The sequence below is a fragment of the Schistocerca cancellata genome, chromosome 6 (genome assembly GCF_023864275.1).
Source record: "Schistocerca cancellata isolate TAMUIC-IGC-003103 chromosome 6, iqSchCanc2.1, whole genome shotgun sequence".
Classification (NCBI taxonomy): domain Eukaryota; kingdom Metazoa; phylum Arthropoda; class Insecta; order Orthoptera; family Acrididae; genus Schistocerca; species Schistocerca cancellata.
In genome coordinates this window covers 612,183,007-612,197,750 of record NC_064631.1, presented here as the reverse complement: position 1 = coordinate 612,197,750, position 14,744 = coordinate 612,183,007, and the positions used below count along the sequence as shown (strand labels likewise).

The 14,744-nt window shown below is 43.6% G+C and overlaps 1 protein-coding gene across 2 annotated transcripts in view; it reads right to left on the bottom strand.

Annotated features, from left to right (window-relative positions):
- The window catches only part of LOC126191154 (GPI ethanolamine phosphate transferase 1), a 276,012-nt gene that overhangs the window by 121,815 nt on the left and 139,453 nt on the right, over positions 1–14,744 (bottom strand). The window lies entirely within an intron of this gene.

Here is a 14,744-nt window from a genome sequence, read left to right as displayed (position 1 = left end):
TGCGCCCGAAGAGCATGCTCCTTCTTTTCCCGATGACGTCATAAATTTTTTCTCTCTTGGTATACAGTTCCCAGTTGGCTCAGTTTCTAAATTGACCATCTACGTTCTTCGATGTCCTAATATTCTCCTGAGAATCTTTCATTTTATCAGTTCTAAGTCTCTTGATCACTCTGGTTCTTGCTAAGCTGAGAGTTTCTGCTGCATATAGAGATTCAGGGTGGATCACTGTTTGGTAATGTTTCAATTTTGCATTTATCAAACATTCTTCTTATTGTAGGTGTTGATAGTTTATATGCTAAGTTCAATTTGTTTATTTGAGCTCCCATTGCTTCTTTTTCAGTCAGTCCAATGTCTATCCATTGTCCAAGGTATTTGAATCTCTCCACCTTCTGAATTTTCCCTTTTTCTATTGTCATCCATCTAGGAGCAGTCGTGATGTTTGTCATATTTTGTGCCTTCTCGATAGAGATCTGTAGGCCTGCTTTAGCTGCCTGTCTCTGCAGTTCTGTGGTTTGGTTAATCGCCTCTTCCAGTGATTTGGACAAGATCACAATGTCCTCTGCGAATGCTAGACAATCTATCTGTATTCCTTTATTCTTACACCCCAGTCGTATTCTCCAACAGCTTTCCTCTGAACTTGACCTTGGATGTTGTGTTGCTTAGGGTCTGTTTAACCACGTTACTGTATTTTCTATTCAAACTCATCTCCCCTAAAGTTTGGAACAGTGTGCGTCTGTCTACAGAATCATAGGCTTTCTTAAAGTCTATAAATGTAGGCACGAACTTTTTGCTTCTCTGTTTTTGATAAGCGATCATCAGTTTTAGATTCAGGATCTGTTCTGCGCATGATCTTTCCTTTCTGAAGCCTCCTTGGTACTCATCAATTTGTGGATTTAGTTGTTCTTCCACTCTATTTAGCAGTGCTCTTGAGAGAATACCTTATAGGTCAGAGGTATTAAAGAAATTCCCCTGTAGTTCCCAGGTTCTGTCTTATTGCTTTTCTTGTGTATAGGATGTATTAGTGCTGATGTCCAACTTTCTGGAAGCTGCTCTTCTTCCCAGATTTTTCATATAATTTGTGTTAGTTCTATGATCACATTCTCGTCTGCATACTTTAAGAGTTCTGCAATGATCCTGTCTTCTCCAAGTGCTTTGTTATTTTTCAAGGTTCTTATTATGTTCTTAACCTATCCTATAGTTGGCAGTTCTGAGTCAGGGTTTGGTTCTATCTCACTGTGGTTGAATGTCTTGGATGGCACTTCACAATTCAGGAGGCCTTCAAAGTATTCCGCCATGATCTGACTGTTTTCCACGTCTCCATACACTGTCTTTCCTTCTTTATTCTTAAAGCTGAGATTTAGAGGATTATATCTACTTAAGTTGGTCTTGAATGTTCTATAGAAGTCTCGCATGTTGTTCTTCTGGAAGTCTTCTTCTATTTGAGTTAAACTTTCTTTCAAATATTTCCTCTTGAGATTTCTGATGGTTTTAGCAGTGATTTTCTTTTTATTAGAATGTCTAAAAATTGAACACACCCATTCTGTTCTTGCCCCTTTGTGAACGGTATGTTTTGATGGATGCTGTTCAGGTGGTCCAGGAACTCATTCATGGCCCCTCTGCCCTGTTCCCAGACAATGAAGGTGTCAACCACATAACAGAAGAAGCATTTTTGGTTTGAGCCATGCAGTCTTTAGTACCATCTCTTCAAAGTGTTCTGTACAGAGACTGGCAATCCCAGGGCCAAATAATGAGCCCATGGCTATTCCATCAGCTTCTTCATAGAACTCCTCATCACATTTTAAATAGGTTGTGGTGAGTAAATGTTCTAACAGTTTCACTGTTTGGGGCTCAAAAAGATTTGCTAAGAGTACCAAGGTACGCTGAGCTGGTACTGCAGCGACGTGTGGGTGTACTTTCAAAAGGGCTGCACTTGCAACAGTGCTATGTCATCCACAGACTGTCAGAGCCCACCATGGGCCCCAGTCTATTTAAGTCTAGCCGAGCTATGAGCTATGCTCGGCCTCAGTCTCCACGGACTGCTACAGCGTACGTAATTAGTTCCCGCTGAATGTTACTTAAATACTGGGTTCAAGTTGTTAATGCTTCCATGGAATGAAATTGTGTTCAGTCCATTGGTTGTGTTGCTCTTATACCTAATCACAACACAACTAGCAACGAGTGTGGTCCTGTTCTCTACGCAAATTTCTGCTCTGGTTGGTCCTCCATTTATTCTCATGATGGTTGATGGTGCTAAAGAGGACATTTCAAGTCAGTCAGTTGAAGAGCAAGAATCATTCCCCACAGCGTAGCATCACCAATCACAGGTGCTGGATAATCAAACTCAGGTACTTAAATCATTTTCTTCTGTTTTGTCTAGTAAGCGTGTTCCTCAGCCTGTGTCGCATGCTGTTTTGCCCACCATGGCCCCCATGGCTCATCTGCCTCCCATTTCTACATGATGAGGCCACTAAGGAATAGGACGCATATGAGAAATGTCTGCGACAACACTTTCAAGGTTTTAGGATTACTTATGCTATTTTATGTTGTGCCTTGTTCCTTTGATGGATATTGCCAGGAATGTATCACGTCCTATGTCAATCCACCCCTTTGCAGGTTCTGTCTTCTTTAATGTTTGACCAAATGTGTGAACTTCTTTCAAAATACTACCTTAAGTGCACCCGTGCTATTGCAATCCCAGGCTGAGTTTTACCGCTGTAGGAAGCAACCACTTCAATCACGTCAAGTATGGGCAGCTGAACCCCATGAGTTACGTCATCATCGTCATTTTGTGTCCTCTGTTCATTAAGAGCCATATGTTGATCAGATCGTGAGATATGCTATAATTCGTTTAGTTCCAGATCATGAGGTGTGAGAGCATGCCTTCCAGTGTGCAAATCCATCTATCTCCAAATGATCCTCATGTGGATATGGTCATAAACATTGTATCGGCTATTTCTGTTGCGCCAAACAAGCTTTTCATTGATGTTATGCTTTTTTGAAAAGTACTACACATGCAAATGGATACAGGAGCTGCATTAACCTTGTTAAACTAACAAAGTTATATAGATTTGGGCTCCCCTCTGCTTCTCCCTGTGTCACAAAAGTTAGTAAATAACAACAAACATTCCTACTGTTACCAAACACTCTGCCCCAGTGACCTGTCAGTCAGTAGTTTGGTCACTTACACTTCTTGTTGTAGATAATGCACATATGAAGAGCCTTCTAAACCTTTAAGAGAAGTGAATTTAGTGTCTGAACAAGTGCCGTACACACAGTTATTTGCATTATGTTCTGAGTTTTCATCTCTGTTCTCTCCTTGATTGGGGTGTGCCAACAATTTTCAAGCGCACATTATCATGAAACCTTCTGCTTGCCTCATTTTTTCCAGGCCCTTCTGGTTCCAGTGGCACTCAGGGAACAAGTCAATGATGAATTAGAGCACCTCATGGAATCCGGCACTGTTCGGCCTATTGTATCACGTGAATGGCCTACTCCCTTAGTTAAAGTAAGGAAACCGTCATGCCGGTTACCCTATACTGCGATTTTAAAGTTTCCATGATTGCATAATCTATAGTGGATACAATACTGTGCTCGGGAGAACTCTTTGAAAAGTTATCAGATGATCAATATTCCTCACAAATTGAACTGTTGGATGCCGATTTACAGCTCCCTCTAGATACAGAGTCACTACGTATATTATTTGCAAATACCCTCTTTGGACTGCACCAATACTTGCAGTTGCCTTTTGGCATCACCAGCACTCTCACTGTTTTTCACTATTTTTTGGAACAATTTACAGTGCTTGTGCTGGGTTGTGCAAACTACCAGGATGACTCTGTAATTTCCGGTGCCTCCACTGAAGAACATCTACCCAATCTCTGTACTCTTTTTTTCTGTGCTCCAAGCAGCTGAGTTGAAGTCTAATTTAGAAAAACGGCAATTTTTTCAACCTTCTATCATTTATCTTCGGTTTGAAGTTTTTTGTGAGGGTCTCAAACCACTGTATCAACATGTCTCAGCTCTTGTGTCACTTCCACACACTAAGTCAGTCAAAGAATATAAGGTTTTACTAGGCCAAGTCACCTACTACCATAAATTTTTCTCTGGGGCAGAGACAACTGTGCACCTGTTACTAGTGATGCTATGCAAAGGGAGTCAGTTTCGTAGTCACTGCCTTGTGAAACAGCATTCTCCACCCTTAAGACCACATTTCAGTCTGCACCCTTCTTAGGGACGTACCAACCAGACCTCGACTTGGTCCTTGCGACAGACATTTTGCAACATAGTAAATTATTATGAGTTGTTGTCTTGAAGTGAAAGCATAGCTTGCTGTGGAGCTGGGAGGAGAGCAGAGTTTGGTTCTCACACTGGCAAAGCTGATGCTGGCTACTGTGCTGAGTGAGCATTTGCTTGACTAACGCTGTGTGCAATACATTATATGTACCCCATATGGATCTGAAGAAGTACTATTAAATATTAATCATTCTTTTTCATACTTAACATACCAAATTCTATGGCTAACAAGTCGTACTGTTAAAATTTCAAATCAATAACTTTAATACTTTTGGAGATATAGTTTTTTACCTAAAACACATCATAGCTGTGCTATCATTGTGAAACTGAGTTAGTGACTGTAATGTATTCATCTATAGTATCAATTGAAACTCCAACCAAGAGGATATGTTCACATAATGTAATTTTCTGGAATTTTCTTTAGTTTCATTACCACTGATTTCTGAGGTAATTAAGAGAACTTTGGAAAATTATTATTTCATCATGTTTTTTGTTGTAAAGGTGTTTTGGAGAGACCGAGAGAGCAAATGGAGGACATATGCAGATTGAGAATGTGACACTTTATTTTTTTTTTCCCTCCTCCCAGATAACAAAACATTGTGGCAAGCACTTCCTTAGAAGGAGCTTACTGAAAAACTGAATCTGTTAACTCGCAAGTAGTCGTGGGTCAGTAACTGTTCAGGACATTCAAAATATTGGATTGCATTAAACAGCTTCTGGCTGCTTTCAGGTGTGAACTTGTAACAGAGACAGTCAGTAACATTGCATAATTGATGTTGAGATATTACACACACAGCTTGAAAGCTATTTTCTCTGTTTTAAAGACAATAAACCAACTTAAGGGAAATTTTAGACGTGTTTTCAAATGAGTTATGGAAGAATCCTGAACGCTCATTAATTTAATTAACTTTCAGGTACTACCCATGGACTGGAGTTACGTGGCCTTTGTGTGGTAGGTATTTAATTGAATTTCCATCAACACTACTTATGTTGGCTAACCAGTATCTATAATCACAGAGTGAAGGGGCAGGCAACCTGTAGCCTATACAGGTTGGTGGACTGAGTGTTTAACCCTGAGGCGGGTGCGTGGCGGCATACAGTGGCGCCAATTTTGTTTTCTTTCAATAATTACGTCAGCTCGCCGAGCACACAACAGTGGTGCTAGACATGCTTCGATTGTTTAGTCACGTGCCAAACTGCATTGCTGCGCTGTCATTATACCACCATAACAGCTGTTACTCACCTGTGAAGTGGACAACTGCACCGAGAACCTGTGAAGTGGACGACTGCACCGAGACGGCACTGCGTACTGCACGCGCCCGGTAATGTAAGTACGCACATGTAGCCATACCACTGTCGAATGTTTTGATTATTAGAAGCTTTGTTTTATAGCTCTGTGGGTGAATGATGATTTAGTTATTAATATTGCTTTGGTATTAGAATTATTTTACTGTCTCCCAGGTCCGCACAAAGGAAAGGACTAACACCAGAAGAAATTGAGCATCTTCTTCTGCAATCATCTGTCGAAGAAAACTACGCAGATTTCTCTGACAGCGATGAGGAAGCAGAAATAATTGAAACTGTAGATCATTCCAGCGAATCTGAGCAGTCATGCATTGACGGGAATGAAGTGAAAGGAATGCCACATGATGACAGCCATTTTTATATTGGTAAGGACCAAGAAACTTTGTGGATAAATAATCCGTTAGCACTACCAGGGAAACCAAAATGTAAGAATATAATCAAAGTCCTACCTGGCCTTAAACACATTGGTAGAGAAGCTAAAACTGAAATTGAAAAATTTCTCAAATTGTTTGAACCTGAGATAATTGATTATGTCATTGCAAACACAAACCTGGCCTTGGCTCTGATGGACTGCCATTTGAAAGAAAGGGCTCACCTCTCTACTCTACCATGAGATATTCAAGGGTATCTGTCACCTCATCAGTCAATTCCCACTAATCACGATGAGACTGTAAGAAGGTGTGGGAGGTGCCATCTTTGTGGTGGTAAAAAAAAAAAAAATAAAAAAACTACTGTCACTTGGAATAGCTGCAAAAGATTCGTTTGCAAGCAACATTGCCACAATGTTGTCACATGTAATGATTGGCTGGGCGGTGTGGCCGTGCGGTTCTAGGCGCTTCAGTCTGGAACCGCGTGACCGCTATGGTCACAGGTTCGAATCCAGCCTCGGGCATGGATGTGTGTGATGTCCTTAGGTTAGTTAGGTTTAATTAGTTCTAAGGTCTAGGCGACTGATGACCTCAGAAGTTAAGTCGCATAGTGCTCAGACCCATTTGAACCATTTTAATGATTGCAGAACTTCTCCGGAGGAAGAAAGTGTGTGATTCTTGATATGTATTTACTGACTGCCTTGTTCTTTATTATTACTACAAAGTTTTTATACATATTACACGTTTTTGTAAAACTTGCTTTAACAATGGTAAACTATCAAATCATATCTGTGGTTATAATTTAATTAGAATTTGTTATTAAAGTAGCGCTTAGGAAATATCCTGGAACTGTATGTCAGATATTCTGTAACAATTTTAATTTTCCCATGCACCTTGGATATATGTATACAGATCATATTAAAAGTTGTTAATAAGAATGATGTTATAGACAATAAATAATTAATTCCACCAAAATATTAAAAAAACTGCTTCTTTATGTACACTCCTGGAAATGGAAAAAAGAACACATTGACACCGGTGTGTCAGACCCACCATACTTGCTTCGGACACTGCGAGAGGGCTGTACAAGCAATGATCACACGCACGGCACAGCGGACACACCAGGAACCGCGGTATTGGCCGTCGAATGGCGCTAGCTGCGCAGCATTTGTGCACCGCCGCCGTCAGTGTCAGCCAGTTTGTCGTGGCATACGGAGCTCTATCGCAGTCTTTAACACTGGTAGCATGCCGCGACAGCGTGGACGTGAACCGTATGTGCAGTTGACGGACTTTGAGCGAGGGCGTATAGTGGGCATGCGGGAGGCCGGGTGGACGTACCGCCGAATTGCTCAACACGTGGGGCGTGAGGTCTCCACAGTACATCGATGTTGTCGCCAGTGGTCGGCGGAAGGTGCACGTGCCCGTCGACCTGGGACCGGACCGCAGCGACGCACGGATGCACGCCAAGACCGTAGGATCCTACGCAGTGCCGTAGGGGACCGCACCGCCACTTCCCAGCAAATTAGGGACACTGTTGCTCCTGGGGTATCGGCGAGGACTATTCGCAACCGTCTCCATGAAGCTGGGCTACGGTCCCGCACACCATTAGGCCGTCTTCCGCTCACGCCCCAACATCGTGCAGCCCGGCTCCAGTGGTGTCGCGACAGGCGTGAATGGAGGGACGAATGGAGACGTGTCGTCTTCAGCGATGAGAGTCGCTTCTGCCTTGGTGCCAATGATGGTCGTATGCGTGTTTGGCGCCGTGCAGGTGAGCGCCACAATCAGGACTGCATACGACCGAGGCACACAGGGCCAACACCCGGCATCATGGTGTGGGGAGCGATCTCCTATACTGGCCGTACACCACTGGTGATCGTCGAGGGGACACTGAGTAGTGCACGGTACATCCAAACCGTCATCGAACCCATCGTTCTACCATTCCTAGACCGGCAAGGGAACTTGCTGTTCCAACAGGACAATGCACGTCCGCATGTATCCCATGCCACCCAACGTGCTCTAGAAGGTGTAAGTCAACTACCCTGGCCAGCAAGATCTCCGGATCTGTCCCCCATTGAGCATGTTTGGGACTGGATGAAGCGTCGTCTCACGCGGTCTGCACGTCCAGCACGAACGCTGGTCCAACTGAGGCGCCAGGTGGAAATGGCATGGCAAGCCGTTCCACAGGATTACATCCAGCATCTCTACGATTGTCTCCATGGGAGAATAGCAGCCTGCATTGCTGCGAAAGGTGGATATGCACTATACTAGTGCCGACATTGTGCATGCTCTGTTGCCTGTGTCTATGTGCGTGTGGTTCTGTCAGTGTGATCATGTGATGTATCTGACCCCAGGAATGTGTCAATAAAGTTTCCCCTTCCTGGGACAATGAATTCACGGTGTTCTTATTTCAATTTCCAGGAGTGTATTTAAATGTAGGCGGCACTGAGTGCCGCACGCGGCCGCTGACACAACAATCTTAAGCGCGCCTGCCGCAGGGTTAAAGGATAGTGAGAGTGCAACCCGACCTGCCACAACTTCACAGTATGGTTTGGGGGAGGTACTGGTCCAAAGATATCCTGATGGCTCCAAGTGGCTTATTGCTTTTGCCTCAAAACTGCTGAGTGGTGCTCCAACTAGGTACTCTCAGATAGAAAAGGAAGCTTTGACCACTGTATATGCTGTGAAGGAATTCCACACTTTTCTCTATGGTACCAAATTCCATCTGGTCATTGATCACGAACCATTGGTTTCTTTGTTCCATCTTTCTGTGAATGGTGAGCTCCATGTGGTTCCCAAGTCACGCAGCGACCGCAAACCATAAAATTACCAAATATGCAGCAACCAGTCGCAAAATCATGTTTTATTTATTCAGTTTTGCAAATCGATTTCAACTGATTAAGAGCCATCATCGGTGCTTTCAACCAATATCGATTTGCAAAAGTGAATAAATAAAACATGATTTTGTGACTGGTTGCTGCATATTTGGTAATTCGATCTTTCTGTGTCATTATCAGATAGAGCAGCACATCAAATTCAATACTGGGCTCTTTCCTTTTGCATTACCACTATGATATTCATTTCTGCCCTATGAATCAATACGCAAATGCTGATGCTTTGTTCCGCCCGCCAGCTGGCCCGGACCCAGGATTTGATGAGGAGTAATTGCTTTCTTTCCACACTGATGTCACAGCACAGTGGACGGTTGATGGTTTTCCTATAACTAGCACTAGGATTGTGAAGGATGTAGCTTCGGATCCCTTTCTGCGGCAGGTCATACCATTCATACAACATGGTTGCCTGGATTCACCGACTTCTTGTGTGTCTGACCCCCTCCATAATTATTACATCTTTCAATTCTCCATTGTGGATGGTGTTCTGCTATTAGACCCAGATCATGCGGCCCCTAGGGTAGTGATCCCCTCACTGCTTCATTTGCAGGTTCTCTGTTTACTGCATGCAGATCATTGGGGTGTAGACTGAACAAAAGCCTTGGCTGTCGACACGTGTTTTGGTCTGGCTTAGACGGTGATGTTACCCACCTGCTTGGCTCCTGTTCACAGTGTGTGTCACACCACGCAACTCCTCAGATGTCATCGTCTCCTTGACTGACCACGTCACACACATGGGACCATATACATGTGGATTTCACTGGCCGCTCCCTCAATGCTTATTGGCTGTTGGTAGTTGACACATATTCTTGTTTTCTGTATGTCATTCATTGTGTTTCCACATCCATAACTGCCAACGTTGCAGCCTTGTCTAAAAATTTTTCACTCAGTGGCTTGCTAATGATGGTAGTGTCTCATAATGGTCCACAATTTTCATTGCAAGACTTTACAGCATTTTGCAAAATGGCTCTGAGCACTATGAGACTTAACTGCTGAGGTCATCAGTCCCCGAGAACTTAGAATTACTTAAACCTAACTAACCTAAGGACATCACACACATCCATGCCCGAGGGTGGATTCGAACCTGTGACCGTAGCAGTCGCACGGTTCAAGACTGTAGCGCCCAGAACCACTCAGTCACTCTGGCCGGCAGCATTTTGCAATTACCATGGTATCTGTCACATTCTCACCATGCCATTCCAGCCACAATTTAATGATGACGCATAACGCCTATTGCGAATGCTCAAAAACCAAATGAAAAAGAATGTTACCAACTCTTTGTCAGAAGTTGCTCTAGACTGATTTCTCTCCTCGTGCTGTTTCATGCTGTTCAGAGAGAAGAGCCTGGCAGAACTGCTCCACAGCACAAGTAGACGACACCACTAACCCTCCTGTGCTCTCCACCTGGACATCAACCTATGCAGCCACTATGCCTCTTCCAGCTGGCTGTGGCTGTCCGGACATGTGGTTTCAGATATCGACCCAAATGGATTCCAGCTGTCATTGCCAGATTCCTGGGGGATGGCATCTCTGCAATATCCAGATGGGGGATGGACTCTACCTTTGTGTGGATGGCTGAGCACTTCCTGATGTCACACCATCTCTGAGCCTGTTCACAATGGGCATCACATCACTTGCTGCTGCCATGTTTCCACTCCCACGTGGGCGAGAGCCTCCATCCTTGGTGGCCAAACCAGCAGTTCCTCTACTGCTTCCGACACCATCATCAGGGATTCTGTCACCCACTCCTGAGCAACCACTGATACCAATATCGTCAGCACCGTGACTACTGTCACCAGAGCCAATGCCCAGGGTTAATATGGAAACAGTCCCGATAACAATGGTGTTGCCTTATGGTTTGAGACAGGAAGGTGAGCTCAGAATGTGTGTGCACTCAAAGCACTTCAGACCATACACTCCCGATGCAGCACGTCACCTTATCCACAGCCCAGTGTATGAGGAGGACAGCATGAATGTTTCAGGAATTCAAGAGAGAGAGAGAGAGAGAGAGAGAGAGAGAGAGAGAGAGAGAGGGAATCACTGTCAGAGCCCACCACAGATCCCATCTATTTAAGGTAAGCCAAGCTACACTACGCCTCAGTTCTCCATACGTATTGCTACAGCTCTTTGTGTACGTAATTGCTTCCTGCTGAATGTTGTGCTCAGTCTACTTGTTGTGTTGTACTGATACCTATTTACAACAGGAAGTTATGTCTACACTCACATGCAGGACATCCTTCTGCAGCAACATCCCTTTCAGCATGGTCACAAAATCCACAATGTTCTTTACATGGTGACTGCAGTGTCCTTCAGTGGGTTTCAGGAGTGAGGCCAGATGTCATTCCATAAATGAGAGCATAACGGAGTTGGCTAATGCCCACTATGGTATATCTTATTTGTGAATTCTAGGCAGTCCACAAAAGCATGGTGGTGCTGGAGTCTTTGGATACAGGTATTTCATACCCTCTTTTGCTAGAGCAGACTTGTGAAGCACAGCTGTTCTTTTTCTTGTCACTTTTGGTGTTGGGTTCATATTTAGCTTCATGCAGGCCAGCTTCTGTAGCAGAGTGCTTACTTCATTCTATGTGACAGTAGCATTCCAGTCTGACTTGTCAGTCATGTGTGTGTGTGTGTGTGTGTGTGTGTGTGTGTGTGTGTGTGAAGAAGTCTTTGGCCAATAGCTAAGTGTGTAACAGTCGTTCCATTGTGTCTGTCTGTAGCTCAGTGTGTCATCTTTATGGTGAGTAGCAATTTATCCTCTTCCTAATATTTTTGATATTCCACCATGGAGTTTATTTGCCTAATGGCTTTGTTCTACTCCACAACCTTGTGATGTTTTCCTTTGTTACTATTCTCTGCAACATTGCTTTTCTCGGTGTCCATTCTCTGTGTCTTCTTTCCTGTGGTTTTTAAGCCTTCCAAACCATACACACTCATTTCTGAGCCAAACTGTATCAACAATCTCATCTGTGCACAACACATGACCATACATTAAGTTGGTACAGTATTTCATGCCTCAAATTCTTCCCACTAACAATTATAATTATTCCCGTTGTCCATATTTCCTCCCTCATTCTAACATATTTTCATATTTTATTTTCCACACTTACCGGTGCCACATGAACCTGTAAATCTCACCAATCCCCCTTCCCCCATCTTCTCTTATCCCAATGCGCTCATACTCCCATACCTCATCAGTTCCTTTTCACCTCCCATTTTCACATATTTCTAACATAGTATCTGTGTTTTTTTCTGCAAATTTTTACATTGTTTTAGGTGTTTCTGCATATTTTTATGTACTTGTGCATATTTTAAAATGTTTGTGCAATTTTTGATTTTAGCCAGCTTCATGTATTTTTACACCTCTTTTCTGCTATCCAGCTCCCCTCTTCATCACCTAACACCTTCATTTGTCCATTTCGGTGTCATTCTTATTTTCCCAACTCTACAAATGACCCCTGTTCCATCTTTTTGCACCAGTTTAGAAAAGTATCCCTTTTTCTTGCTAAAACTCAGTCCCTTATTCTCTTCCTTAAATGCTGCCTAAATGTAATGTTCCCCATCCCAAATGGCCTAACCATAAAAATTCCTTTCTCTGGATCCCCCTCCTCCTTTCACATTGACTTTTACTTTTTTGGATCCAGCCAACCCCTGCCCCTCACAAATCTGGTACTGCAAAAACACATCTCAATGGCATAGGCATCCTAGAACCACACCTGCTCCTTCTGCAAGATACTGCTACTGTGCAATTCCACCTACATGCATCATACATCTGAAATTGAATCCCTACCTCTCTAGCACCTATTCCAGACCACATTTCCTAAGTTATTCAACCTGCCGACATCCTACTGCCACCTTGAGGCACCCCTATACAACCCCCATTCTACCCATAGTGTTTCTCCTCATCAATCCCTCATGGCACCCAGACCGTGCCTAGCTGACCTTTCAACTTGCCACATCCCCCAAAACTTCCTACTAACACTCCACTAAATCTGGAGCAGAAACAATCCCAAAACAGTGTTTTAGCCTAGTTATCAAAATTCCATCCACACAGAAGTTTCACTGCTATCCAAAGGCCACACATTCATCCCTGCACCAAAATTTAACCATGCTGGAGTTGTCATGGACCCAGTCTCCTTGTCCCGATCCCTGCAATGGAAACCCTTCTTTGCCACCAAGCCCTCCAACTAAAGTCAACCTAATCACAACACAGAACCCTGCCTCTCCCAGTTCATACCATCATCCAACCATGCTCCTCCCCCACCTGCTTACCCATCCCCCAATCACCTTCCAGGAACTCCTCATCTCCAACTTGGCCTCACCACTGTTCACCAGATCTCTTCCTAAGAACACTAACCCTTCAGCAGAAGAAAGGAAGCTATACACAACCTCAAAACAAATCCCAACCTTATCATCTTACCTGCAGACAAAGGTTCCACAAGTGTTGTTACAAACTGTAGTGACTACCTGGCAGAAGGCCTCTGCCAATTATCTGACTGTACCTTCTATAAACTCTGCCAGAGTGATCCCGACCCAGAAGCCCAACATAACCTCCAATCCCTACTTAAAGCCTTACCTTAGGTCCTTTCCAGAACCTCTTCCTGAATCCATTTTCCTCCTTACCCCTTTGACACCCCACACCCACCTTCTACATGCTCCCCAAAATCCACATCCCCAACAATCCTGGATGCCCCATTGTAGCTGTTTATTGTGCTCCCACTTCAAAATATTTGGGCTTCGCTGACCACCATCTCCAAGCAATTGTCCGAAATCTAGCCTCCCAGACTGAGGATACCAACAACTTCCTTCATCAACTCTTCAACATCCCCGCCCCTTTACCCAGTAGATCACTACCCATCGCTGTTTATGCCACTTCCCTATACACCAACATCCCTCATGTCTATGGTCTTGCCACTACTGAACACTACCCTTCCCAATGTTCTTCAGACTCCCAACCCACTACTCACAACCCAGGCTATCTGGACCCTCTCCTCCAACACCGGCTTTTCTGAATTGCAAAGATGGGAGTTATCCTTAGAATACATCCTCTGCTCCTGAAATTATCCTGGCCTCAACCTATAGCATTCCAATGTCCCCACACCCTCTAACCAACAATCCCTCCCCACTCACTGTCTTATCACCACCTCCCTATTCACATCCCTTCACTCTTATTGTGTCCTCTCTTCTACTTTTTTTGCTCCACCCCTCTCCCACTACCCACATCACAGCCTCCGAATGCTATGCCTTGCAGTCTTGTCATGCCTCTATCTCATACCAGCAGGCTCTGCCTGAGAATACTCTTCTCTCCCTCCACACATACCCTGCCTATCCATCCTCCTTCCCTATCCCACTCCAGCCTGCTCCTTTCATTCTACATGATGGCTGCATTCTGGTATGAGATGATAGAGATGGTGGTCATGTGTCATGAGGTGGGCTTGCTTGTATGAATGTGTGTGTTTTTTCTTTTCTGAAGAAGATTTTGGCCTAAAGCTAAATGTGTAACAGTGTTTTTGTTGTACCTGTCTGCAACTCAATGTGTCATCTTTATGGTGAGTAGCCATTTATCATTTTCCCAATATTACTAATATTCCAATCCAGAGTTTCCATTGTTTGAAAGCACATTTAGGGAAGTTTCCATATATCTTGGGTTTTCATCAAGAGTTATAGAACTGAAAATTAATTAAGTCTATTCAGTCATGAAGGAAATGTATCAATATATTTTCATCAGATCTTAAGGGACAAATTTTTCAATACTGACAGCTCCAGGGACTTCTTCTTAAATTAATACATGTAGACAATGCTCTGATTTATAAGATGTATCCCAAGTTACCTAACTGTTATGGGTATGGCACACTAATATGTCATACTTCACTAAAATAATTTTGTAACT